The 12,351-nt window shown below is 35.8% G+C and overlaps 1 long non-coding RNA gene across 1 annotated transcript in view; it reads left to right on the top strand.

Annotated features, from left to right (window-relative positions):
• LOC113998264 overlaps positions 1-12,351 on the top strand; it is a 125,645-nt gene that overhangs the window by 10,457 nt on the left and 102,837 nt on the right. Inside the window, exons 2-3 of the long non-coding RNA XR_005562397.1 lie at positions 7,494-7,551; positions 8,391-8,533. This is a non-coding gene — a long non-coding RNA (uncharacterized LOC113998264). The remainder of the gene's footprint in view (positions 1-7,493; positions 7,552-8,390; positions 8,534-12,351) is intronic.

Below are 12,351 nucleotides of genomic sequence, written 5' to 3'. Positions count from 1 at the left end.
TGCTGCTTCAGCAAATAATGGTTGTGATCCCAGAGCAAAGTAACTCTTGCCCAATGATGGTGATTTGACTGTGGACTATGACAGTGATTCACATGTCTAGACAGGGGAGCCACTGTTCAACTGAATGAGAAGCATATGAGAATAAATTATATACATAGATATGTGTATGTATGAGGTGTGATTATAGATTACTTGCTGGAGAAGCACAACATATGGTTGTATCATGGTACTCATGATCAAGCCATATAATACTACATACTGTATCTGGTGTTCCACAGCCAGTGGGCTTCCTCTCTGCCACTGTGTGTTCTAACTCCTGTGACATCTCACAGTCTAGATCTCTCTGTAATAATTTTCATTTGCTATAGGCCAGGAGGATCTTCCCCCTCAGCAATCTTTTGTATCTGTCAAGATAAATCATTCGTTGCTCTTCCAGAAGTAAAAGCAGAAAAATAAGCATAAGATGACTAAAGCCTGCCATTTAAAAAAAGAGCAGAGTAGGACAGTTTTATTCTTAAATCCACAGAATTTTTGTTTTGTGAGAAGCTGTGCCTCTGTAGTTGTATGGAACACAGGCAACAAAGATTAAAAACCATCAGCCATTGTCATGCCAGTACTTTTGACTTGGTTCTTTTTCTCTCCCAGGGCATTCATGTCAGACTGCTTTGAGAAGAATAATTCTTTTTTTCAGGAAACCAATGCCCCTTCTTTTGCCAAACACTGCCTTTCATATGAAAAATCCTTTCTTCGTGCTTTCCCTTCTTCCATGTAACAATGCTTTTCTGCTGATACATGGTTTCAAAGCATGTTGGTATTCATCCCTTGATTTGTCTACCTGAGCACAAAACTTGCTCCTTCTGAGAATAGCCTTAAATCAAATTTAAGTAGAATATTGGAAGGTGGATTGTAATAATCTATTTATATTTTATTTGTATCCAATTTTATCAACTGTATTTCTATCCAATTGGGAAAGGAAACCTGTTCTGAGACTCTGCTTATTGTTCTTTCTGCCATTCCCCATCTTTTACCTTTCCATCTTGCACCATTCTGCATTTGCTTTGTCCTTTGTTAATCATATGTTCTTCAGTTTCAGTAGCACAAATCTGAGGGTATGATGAAAAATAGTAGGGCTGGACATGGTTTCAGTTTTGGAAATCTATCTCCCTAGGGTCAGATTTTCAGAAAATTCAACAGTTTATAGGAACAGATTGCTTATTTCTTCATTTTTTTTTCTGTACCTTGACTGAGGTCAGAATTTGCACATACAATTTGAATGTGATTACAGATCAGACTAACTGCATCTGTACTTAAATAATAACAACTTGTCACATATACGGTGTGAAAATCCTTTCTTTTGCATCCTTTTACAACCACATTTGGGTTTTTTTTGCCAGTATAATATGCAGGCTTGAATTTTAGGAGTATGCAGTCTGTTTCCATATTTATTGAAGAAAAAACTTTTGTGAAACTTTGAATCTTTGAAAAACTTTATTTTAGCATATATGGGAACTGTGACCCCAGCCTTTTCTTAGGTTTACTTGCATGAATAAAAAGCTTTAATTGGTCACTGAGTTGTAAAAATTTTCACTTTGAAAACTGTCTTTCATAATGATGAAAATGAAAACTTTGAATTCTGTTACTAAGTTACAGGATATATGGGACCATATGGCAAGTCACTGTAAGGTCTATGAGAGATTAATGCTGACATGATAGTCAGGTCCAATTTGACCTATATTCTGTACTAAGTCACTCAAAATCTAGATATTGTCCTAGTGTGATAATTAGGATGGGCCAGTTTGCATTAATCTCTCAGTTGTTGTTACAATTAATTTTTGTTTTCTCTTCCCCCCCCTTTTATTTTCCCTTTCTTTAAAAAACATTATTTTTATTCTTCAGTAGGAACTTTTCACTAGCTAAGATGGATTGGAGGAAAAGATTGAGAAGACATCATCTTTTCTCTATCACCCATCATAAAATAGAGGCAAGAGCTTAAACACACACACACACACACACATTTACGGAATCCAGCAAACTGAAGCTCTTAAATGTTAAGTGGGTTGATTTCAAAGCCTTTGAGTGACAGAATATAAGGCTAATGCTCATGACTGAATCTGCTTGACTCTTACCAGCAAACAGAGTGCCACAGTTTTTCATCAAAACCATTTCTACAAAATCTCTTTTATATTATTCTCAAGAGTCAGAGGGAATATTACACATTCAGAAATCTGGAATGGCACATTATACCTGCTTTGCATGCACATAGCCACATAATCCTTATAAAACAGATATGTCATGTGAACCCCTAGATAAACCCCTTAGGAAATATTTGTGAATGTAAAGACCCAATCTGTGTGCATATATATGGCTTTCAAATGTGTTTACTTCATTTCTGATTAATGGGTATCTTTAAGATGTGATCGAGTGCTTGCAAGGGAACCAGAGAGTAATGAACAAACATTACTTTTGTGTCTTGTAATTATCTGTAGGTCCATCATTTCTAGTATTCTCTTCATGCGCCTAAACTCATGTTCACTTTATTCAGGTTTTTATGTTTGGAAAAAAAAATATTGAAAGATTTCTTGAAACTAAACATTTTTAGAAGAATAGGCAAAGTTGAAAAGCATACATTCCTACCTTTGAGAAAAATGTCCATAGAATTTATTGTTTGAGCTCACCATCCAAGCCATTTTATTCAGTTCCAGTACTTGTTTTACTAATGTTCCAAAAACCAGTGTTTGAGGCTCTCAGGGGAAAGACAGGCTATTTATTTAATTTGTCAGGTCTGGCATAAATCATAACCCTGTTGCTCTTGATGTTGTACAAACAGAGTTAATAAATGATCCTTGCCCCAGGTGCTTAGGAATTAAGTCAAAGACATCAGATGGTGTGTAGGTATGACAAATAGAAGAGTAAAGAAACCCAATAAATAGTGCCGGTTAGGAAGATAGATTGCTTCCTGGCATATCAGCATCAAGGGATTTGTAGACTTCCCAGAAAGACTGGGTTTTCGTAAAGGATTTAGAGGTGGTGGTGGGGTATTAATACTTTACAGTATTTATAGGGAAATCTTTGCAAACATGAGAGGGAATATGGAAGAAAAGATGGAGTTGCTTGTATGGAAGATAAACAGACAAATTAGCTTGTTATACAGTTTTAGGGCATAAAATTTCCCTTGTGACTGAGGGTGAGATGTAACTTGCTTTGTTAGTGTTTTGCTCTAGCTTTCAGACATATATGGGAAAAAAGTTAGTAGATGGAAGGGTTAACTAAGATACTCTGGAATTACCAAGGGAGATTCCAAAGACCCTCTGTTATTCTCTTCTTATTTTGACTGACAACACTAAAGGCTCAGTGTTAGAACGCTCTAGATTTCACTTCAAATATTTCGCTTCAAATTGCATGAGCAAAGAATGGTGTGGTGGGATTTTCCTAGTTCTGATATCAGGATGAGTGTGGTTAATTACTTTAATGAGTAAACAGATATATATGTATATATATACTGAGAGGGACATAAATAGAAAGAGAATAAGCTGACTATTCCATAACAATGCAATAAATTACTTCCTCATACCAATAATGAAAAGGAAGCTGGAAGAGCATCTAAAAATACTGAAGTAAAAATAATTTTAGTTCATCATTTAGTGGAAATTATCCATTGAGAAGTCTGGTAGACTGCCAGTGCCTCAGCCTTCATACTCAAATGCATAGAATGGAGAGACAATTAATGAAGAGATTTTTTTTTTTCTCAGATAAAAAGTTTTTTTAATGGTTCTGTAGCAACTGTAATCATATAAGAACAGCACTAATTCGAAGCAGAAATTTGAATATATGGGTAGTTTGTGCAAAAGCCTCACATTTGTACTGTAGAACAAACAAAAAACCTAATTAACTACATTTATTTACCAAATAATCAAAAGTAGCCTAAACTTTTAGCTCTGAGAAAATGATATGAAAACAATATAAGGCAACAAGATTAAGAGAACTAACTGAAATCATCCTGATTCAGCAAAGCTGACTGAAGTGCTTATATGCTCCATATTAAGCAATCTTTCTATCATAATGTGATCAGACTGAGCTAGATAGGCTTTTCTGACTTCCCTTTTCAAAATTGTATATGACAGTGAACATTTTCTTTTTCAATGGTAGGTGATACTCATAGCAATAAGCATCATCTTGAGTAGAGTCAACATCTGATTCTCTTTCTCATTAAAATTGAATTTATTAGACTGGAGTGCCTGATTCAGGTTACTGCATATAAAATTTCATTTTGATAACACAGCTAACTCATTGCTACCAGGACATGGCTGCGGGATTCATCATCTCTTCCTCTAAGAGACATAGTTACTATTTATATGAAACACTGTGGGGATGGACAGGGGTCTAATTTCACAATAACATTCTTATTTTTACTTTTCATTTTTACTACTGAATAATCCTAAGAGCAACTAATAGCTAAGTATCCTATAGTAACATAACCTACTTCCTCCCTCTTGTAACAACTCCCATACACAGATCAAAAGCTGCACTGGCTTTTTAAACCTTGAGGCAATATAACTTTAATTAACTTGAAAATGTTCTGTAGTTACAGCTTGTTATAACAAGCAGGTTAAGATAAAGACTTGCATTGTACCTAAATAGAAATGATGAACCATTTGAACAAGCAAAAAACAAACATAAAGTTTCTTTGGAAAAGCCATCAGTGGCAAATGTGTAAGTTTATTTTCTTTCTCATAAAATGGGTTTTTAGTTTGGTACTGTCTTTTATGTCTTGGAAAACAACTTTCTGATGAAGTATTAAGGTAATACATTATGAGAAGACTGTGATCTTTTAAAGAAGTATTCTACTAGGATTAATTATATCACTGTTACTCTGATGACATGTTTTTCATAACCTTGAACTCAACGGGTTGAAGTGAATATTTCATTTGCACCAAAGCTCAGAAAAGCTTCAGTGAGAAAAGATGAGGGAGAAGCTAGAATTTGGGGAAACTGCAATGGGGAAGTGATCTAATAAGGAAGGAATGGTCTGGAGGGCTGTGGAAAAAGGAAAAGAATGACTTGATGTCTGGTGAGAAATGAAAAAAATTAGATTATAAAGTTAAAAAGGTGCTGTTTAAAGAACACAAAAATTCACACCTGAAAGTGAAGAGGGTGGACATTCATTATTGTCATCATCAGAGAGAAATAAAAGCCAACGCAGTTATTGTATAAGGATTGAATTTTTCTCCCTTCAGGATAAAACAGTATCTATGTGTCTTGAAAACACAAATGTTTTCATGTTCTATTGTAATGTTAACCAGTTTGGTGACATTGTAAAATTTAAAACAGTGTTCATGTTTCAGGGCAAATGAACTGCCAGAGATAGTTTATAAGACTGCCCGTTAGAAAAGACAGATCAATTTTAACCAACACAATCCCAACTTTGAGTGTAAAATAAAAATAAAAATACAATATCAATACAGTGTCTCTGGGGAGTTTTGAGAGAGTAGAAGATTGATGGCTAAAAGATACTAGATTGTTCTTTCTTTGGGTTGTCTTTGCTGGAACAGTACATGACTCTGCAAGTATTTTGAGTGTAGGTAAATGATGCAATGCATTCTTACGCAAAGATACCTGAATCAGTGTTTTTATACACCCAAACACTGTCATTTATTTAAGAAAGTTCTGGGAACAGATACACTAACAAGTTTTCACAAGTTGGTTCTGTCCCACAGGTTGCACATTCTTTGCATATTAGTGAGTAATAAATGTTTTTTTCAGTAATATGTAATGATTAACATATAACTATGGATTTGTATCTCATATACGTAGTCAAAAAATTATGATGCTGCATGCAAAGTGAACTGTTTGTTTTCTAGGAAAATTAGGAAACAGAGAATAATGTGGCATAAGAAGAAAAACACTATATTCAGTCAGTTCCTTGCAGTGATTTCTATAAATGAATCTAAAATTCATTCAGCTCTTATACTAACCAGCTGTTTGTGGAATGACGCCAAAAGAAAAATGACAAAAAGCCATGTGAATGCCAAAAAATTTCCTCAGGCTGTTCTAAGGTTGAGAAATGCTACTGCTTAATATTTCTTTTTCATGAAGTTCTGTATTAACTGAATTAAAAATTTATCAGAAGATTATAGCACATTTCTTAAATGGCAATAGCTGTCCTGTATGATCAACATTTATCCTCCTCGATGTCTAGATCACTTCTTCCCATTCTGAAAATTTTAAAAGTACTGGCAGAAATACCGTCAAGGTTGTGTCAGATAAATCCTTGCTCTCCTTCACCCACTGCTTGGAATCTAGAGGTTGTAACCTCAGGTGACTGGAAGAAGAGGACAATGTCTTGCATCAGGACTTCCATGGTGTAATAGTTTTTAGTCTAGGCCTTCCTTCCTGGTAACCAGGAAGGAAGGAAGTATTCCATCCTATTTCTTTACGTAATCAAACATATAAATAGACGGAGAGAGAAGCCTCTTCCTCTCTTCTGTTCTGCGAGGTTTGGGGCCAGCAGACTCCCACGGTGGGTCTCGCTCCTGTGGGGGAGCTGAGGCTTGGTCGGGCCTACAGGGCTTGTGGTTTCTGCAGATGTGGGGTCTGGCAGTGTGGCGGTGGCGTTTGGCACAATTGTGCTATCTCGAGAAAAGTATTAAGATTTTCTTTGGCTGGTTCTTTATGGAGTGTGTATACCTGTTTTCGGGTCTCTTGGGTTTTTTTTCTCATTTCCTTTGGTTTTTTTGGGGGGGAAGCTTTTGCTGTGGTGTTGGAGACTTGGCAGGGAGCCAGCTCCAAACTGCAACACATGGAGACTGCTGAAAAAGTCAGTCTTTTCAGGGATCACATTATTAAATATGTACTTTTTGAGCTGGAAAATAATGTTACCAGTTAATCACTTAGCAACATTTGTGTGAAGGACCCTCACTTGTGAGTCAAATCGGAATCAAAGAATAATCTGTTCTTCCTTATAACAACTGTGAGGTTCTGCAAAATTATTTCACCTAGAATAGGACTTGGACTAAATCCTAGATGAAAATTGCCAGTTTTATTAGGAAGTCTGAATATATGGCATGATATCTGATGGATCAGATGCATTTGCAACAATCATCTCAATATGCAGCACTCGTATGGCCTGTTATTCTAGAAGCTTTGGGTCTGGTTGTTTCATACATCTTACTTGTTTCATCTTTTTTTAGACTTGACTCTGTGGCAATGGGGGTTATAACTGTAAAATTAGTTAAAGGAGACTCAAAGCCCTGCTTCAATACTGCTTAGGAGCTCAGATGGCCCAGACTCTTGAATGTAACCTACAGAGACATATGTATATTATTTCACATTATATTTCCAGTATATAGATAATTCATTTATTTGAGAGAAATAAGCACTCACTATTTTCCCTTTTTATGTAAGAATACTTGTGGATCAGAGGTTCTCAAAGTTGTGCTCTTCAGTCCTGGTACTTCAGTTATCCAAACTTGACAAGTGTGTATCATGTCTTCCAGCCTGTAAGCCAAGATTTCCTTCCAGTGGACATCAGGCTATCTGAGACAAGAAGCTCATGTAAGTATCCAGGTCTTATCACAATTTTAAATGCCCCTAATTCTCACAATTTACGTGTCGTGACTTAATGAAGATTTATAATTTATTATAAATTATACTTAATGAAGGTATAATTTAAAGATGATGATTCATGTAAGAAATCTGTCTTTTTCTCCTGTGAGGCTTGATTCTGTGGGAGAAATGGATGGAATCTTTCATGTTTCTGATTACCTACATTTTGAACTAAGGATTTAATGTATGCACTTGAAAAATCCAAAAATTGAAACTTCATACAAATTAAGCAATCTTTTTCAAATTTACTTCCTCCACTGGAATCCTAATAAAAAAACTGAACTCTCTCAAAAATACCACTGAACTGCCCTTTTCTAAAAGCTTCGTCCTTGACTAGATTAATTTTTTTTTGGTGAAAGTTTAACTGGAATGCTGCTACAAATAGCTGTGATTCCAAGGAAATTTAGAAGAATTATCTTTAAAAGAACATTTTTCATAAGGGGCATTTATTACTCATTCCGTTCACAGACTGTAAAATGCTTGTGTTTTTTATTATTATGATTATTTTTAGTGTTTAGAACTCAACTCACCTAAAGTTGTAGAGAGTGGAAGAGATCAAAAATCAAACACTGATTTCATACTGTATATTAAATTATCTAATGGCCACTCTCAGAATCTGTAATTAACAGAAATAGTTTTAACTGTGTAACGTTGTGTAACGCTGACCTCACATTCTGCCAGCTCTTTTCACAAGCCATTACCTTTGCAATAACAGTGATAATTCACAGTATCCAATGATACTAATGACAAGCAATCTTTTATAATGTATCTGAATATTTTTTTTTTAGAAACCACCAGAGAATATTTAGCAGTGCTAGATTATCTCAAGGAAGAGCATGACAAAAACCAGTTCTTGGATAAAATTGCAAATATCACATGACACTACTCTGAAGAGGCTGCTCATAAGACTGCACATGTATATCTAAATACGGTTGGTTTCTGTTAATTAAAATATGTCTGGTGCAGCTGTTGCTTTCAGTGACAGGATAAATACCATTCTTCATGTATATGGATGAAATAGAAACTACAGTTTGTCCCATCCTATGGAAGAGGAAAATTTTCTTCTGATAGTTGAGTAAGACTTGCTTGAAAGCCCAAATAGGTGGGGGGTTTTTCAGGATTTGAGGGTTTTTGTAATTTTTTTTTTCTTTATATTGAAAAGAAGTGCACATGCTGGAGTAATTATGCTTTCAGTATTGTGGTTCTGTAATAGAACATGCAGTGTAATAATCATACCGATTTTATTGGTGTAATTGTAAGTGACAGATATCTGAGGCTCACAGTCATTTTAGCCTGACATTTGCAATTATTGCAGCAGTATTGATGGAAGAGGATTAAGGATCTCTCAGATGCCAAACCCCATTATTTCAACTTTATGTAGAGCTGTCAAGTCCTAATAATTCTGCAGGGATTTAGCCATCACAGTGTAAAAAGGCATGCAAAAGGTTTTCATAACAATTTTAAAGCTACTACGGACCATCAAAATGTAAATGATCATAATTTAATGAATATCGAATTTTATAACTTTCATTTGGCAATTTTAAAATTATGCTCTATATTTTAAGTCACATAGTGGTCAACAGTTAGAAATATCCCTTAAATAAGTCTTAAAACTGTCTGTTTTCCCTGGCATCCTAGAATTGTGATTCATGAGAGTGCATAGCCCAGTTCAACGAAAATATATCCAATGTGCAGTAAAATGGATTGAATAGTTTTTCTTTTCATCTGACATCTTCATGTCAACAATCTGCAGTCTGGTCTTTCAAGTCTTTTCAAAGGGAGATAATTCGTAAAGAGCTTCTGTGATTTATTTTTAAGACAGTTCCATGAAAAATGAGTCATACTCAGTACGTTGCCGAACTCTTTTGTATTATCGTAGGATACTTTAAAATACAATGATTCCATGAAGAATTTATTTTAGTCTTTAACCTCTTCTTTTGGAGATTCTGAATACCTACTGTAAAATGCTCTTTTTAAAATCTTACTGTGTTCAGGAAGCCAACTCCAAGGTTTAGAATCTTGTATGAAAGGAACATATTCTTTGTGTTAAACTTAGCTGTTTCTCTTTAATGACTTTCTTTTTCCTGACACTTCTGCAAAAACAGATACTGGAGTGTGCATTGAAGATGACCCTTCATATCTGTTGACAGACCTCTTAAGCTGACGACTTTTTCATAATGAAGATTCTATTTCTTTGGTAGCTTAAAGTTTTACAGGAAGTCTACATGAAACTTAGCACTTTGACCAGCACAGTTGTTTCATCTTTATGGATGAAAGAAGTTGATGGTTTTTTATTCTGTTTTGCTAATTGGATTCAGAGAGGTTGCTTTAATTCCACATTTTTAACAATGACTTATAGCCGTCTAACAGAGGAGGTGAAAAATGATGTCTTTGTTCAAGAGTAGCAACAATGCCAATAGGATTTCCAGTCTGCTTAGAGCTCTTCTGAAGTTAGAACTCTGCTAAAGTCACAGAAGTGCAGCAGGCATGCTTGAAGGGAGGGGGTACATAGCCTCACTGACATGAAAGTGTTTTTAAAGAAATATGTTTTCTAGCTGTATGATGTTTGACCTGGCAAGAGTATTAATCAGAACCCAGGCTGCAGTACTTCCTTATTTTATGGGGTTTTTTTTAATCAATTTTTTAATAAAAATCAGTTTTTCATCTGTTAGTCACCAAGATATGCTAGAATTTAGTATATTCCTTCTTGACAGCTCAAAGACCTGTTGGTTTGACTTCTGTGTTTGCTGTGTATGATTACTATATATCTTATGTTCACTCTTTTTTCCCACTTCAATTTGTAGTTAGCTAGTTTGCCTGGAGCCCAGTAATTTGTTGCTATGACTGTTGGATGCTATCCCATGCTTTGTGTCTTTAATGAGCTCAATAGCTTGTTTTGAGCTTTTGCATCTGGTAAAATAATAAGCATGACATCTCTGTTAGTCACAGCCATGCCTGCAGTGAAGGGCACACTGGGTTTTGGGCTTAAAATAGATTTTTCTTCTATAATCTGTGTGCTCAAGCCTACAATAATTACTGAACAAAATGTTCTTAGACATTTGCCTGAATAGCATCTCAATCAATGGCACTGCTTATGAAGGAGAAAGGTATTTTTGAGACATAAAGAGGCTGTGCTCATAAGCTGGCATTTACTTTCATGTAGTTCCAAAATCTAGACCTGACGTTTTTGTTTTCATTGTAATTTAATCAATAGGTGTGCTTTGATCAGACAGCTAAAAGTCTGTGCGTGCTCCTTCCTCACAAAACAGCCGCTTGGAAGGACCACTCCTTTTTGTCCTGAAACAAAAGACCATTAGCTCATTGTTACATCAATGGCCATATTGGGGTGGTTTTAAGGAAAACTCATGTAGTTCATCTGTGCAACAGGAAACTGATAGAAACAGGAGTAAAATCCAGGGAGAACCTTCACATGCTGAGTGTGAAGAGATACGGTTTATTTATCCAGAGAATAAGGATAACCTTGGCTTATTAAAATGGGCTTTATCTGTCTAGAAATTTTCAAAAAGACTTAAGTTAGCCTATTCTGCAAGTTCTCTTCAAGAACCATCCCCCAACAGGTAGAGCCTTAGAGCAGGCCAGCTGTTGCATTATGAGTAGCCACAGTGGGAATTGTTTGAAATACTGTCAATTGGTCTTAAATGCTTTAGGAGATGTAGTATCTCCACAGATTAACAAGTCATAAAGTCACATGGTCATCTGAACAAGGAGAATGAGTAATTAGAGCACAGTCACACAAATGTTGCTTTGGAGTGACAGGTTAGGGCTGGCTGCTGATCTGAAGGAACTGCCACAGGGCACACTCTCAGTCAGCGGCAAATACAATCAGCATTAGCTGACTACTGTGAGCTGTCCAGGCGTGTGAGCGATTACTGAACAAAGGGTTGTTTCTGATATGTGAGTTATTCCAGAAAGACAAGGGACTAGCTATATTTTAGCCATAGGGCACCATTTGGCTTTTTGGGAAATGGCAGAGTTTGGAGGAAACAGCAGTGCTATCCCTGAAACAAGTTATGCAGTGTAAGTATTTGTTTCACAAGAAGTCCAATTCTCTGATAAACACGAATAGGACAGCATGAAAAGTATTTAAAAGTTGGATAAGAATGAAAAAAAAAAGAAACATGACAATTGCAGTCCCTTCCTCCTGACACAGTGAACACTGAGGCCCATGTGGGTTTGTAGAGAGGGAGACAGTTTCATGATTTCTTCCATCAGGTGGAAGAAGTCACCAAAGCATCATGGCTGTGTTAAGTGAGTTACTCCCTCTGACTCCCAAAGGCATCAAAGTTAGTAAATTGCACTAGATCTCTTACGTTATATTTTTTCTTTCCACTTAAAAATGAAAGCAAAAATAATAATGCAAAAAGATTAACCAGGGAGAGAATATTACTGTTAATACACTTGACATGCTTACAGGGTCTAAGCCATGCATGTTCACTAGAGGTTTATATATGGATCACATTCAGAGAGAGAGACAGAAGCATCTGTGAATCTGGCCATGTTTTGCTTCTGAATGCTTTGTGGAAATGTTGGCACTATTAGTGTTTTGAACAAGTGGAAAAACAGAGAAGGCTATAAATTAAAGACTTGGTAATCCATGGTGCAGAGTTATGAATGAAGTGTATAAGTTCAAGTTCATCCTTTCTAAAGTCAAACAATTTAAAAAAAATATTTCAAGGGAAATAGTGTGACGTCTTCTGTTGTGTTTTGGGTGCAAAATCTATGCTGCTA

The sequence above is a fragment of the Pipra filicauda genome, unplaced genomic scaffold (assembly GCF_003945595.2).
Source record: "Pipra filicauda isolate LSUMZ 115617 unplaced genomic scaffold, ASM394559v2 scaffold135_size2527700_pilon, whole genome shotgun sequence".
NCBI lineage: Eukaryota > Metazoa > Chordata > Aves > Passeriformes > Pipridae > Pipra > Pipra filicauda.
Note: the sequence above shows the minus strand (reverse complement) of the source record. Positions and strands in the feature narration are given on the sequence as shown.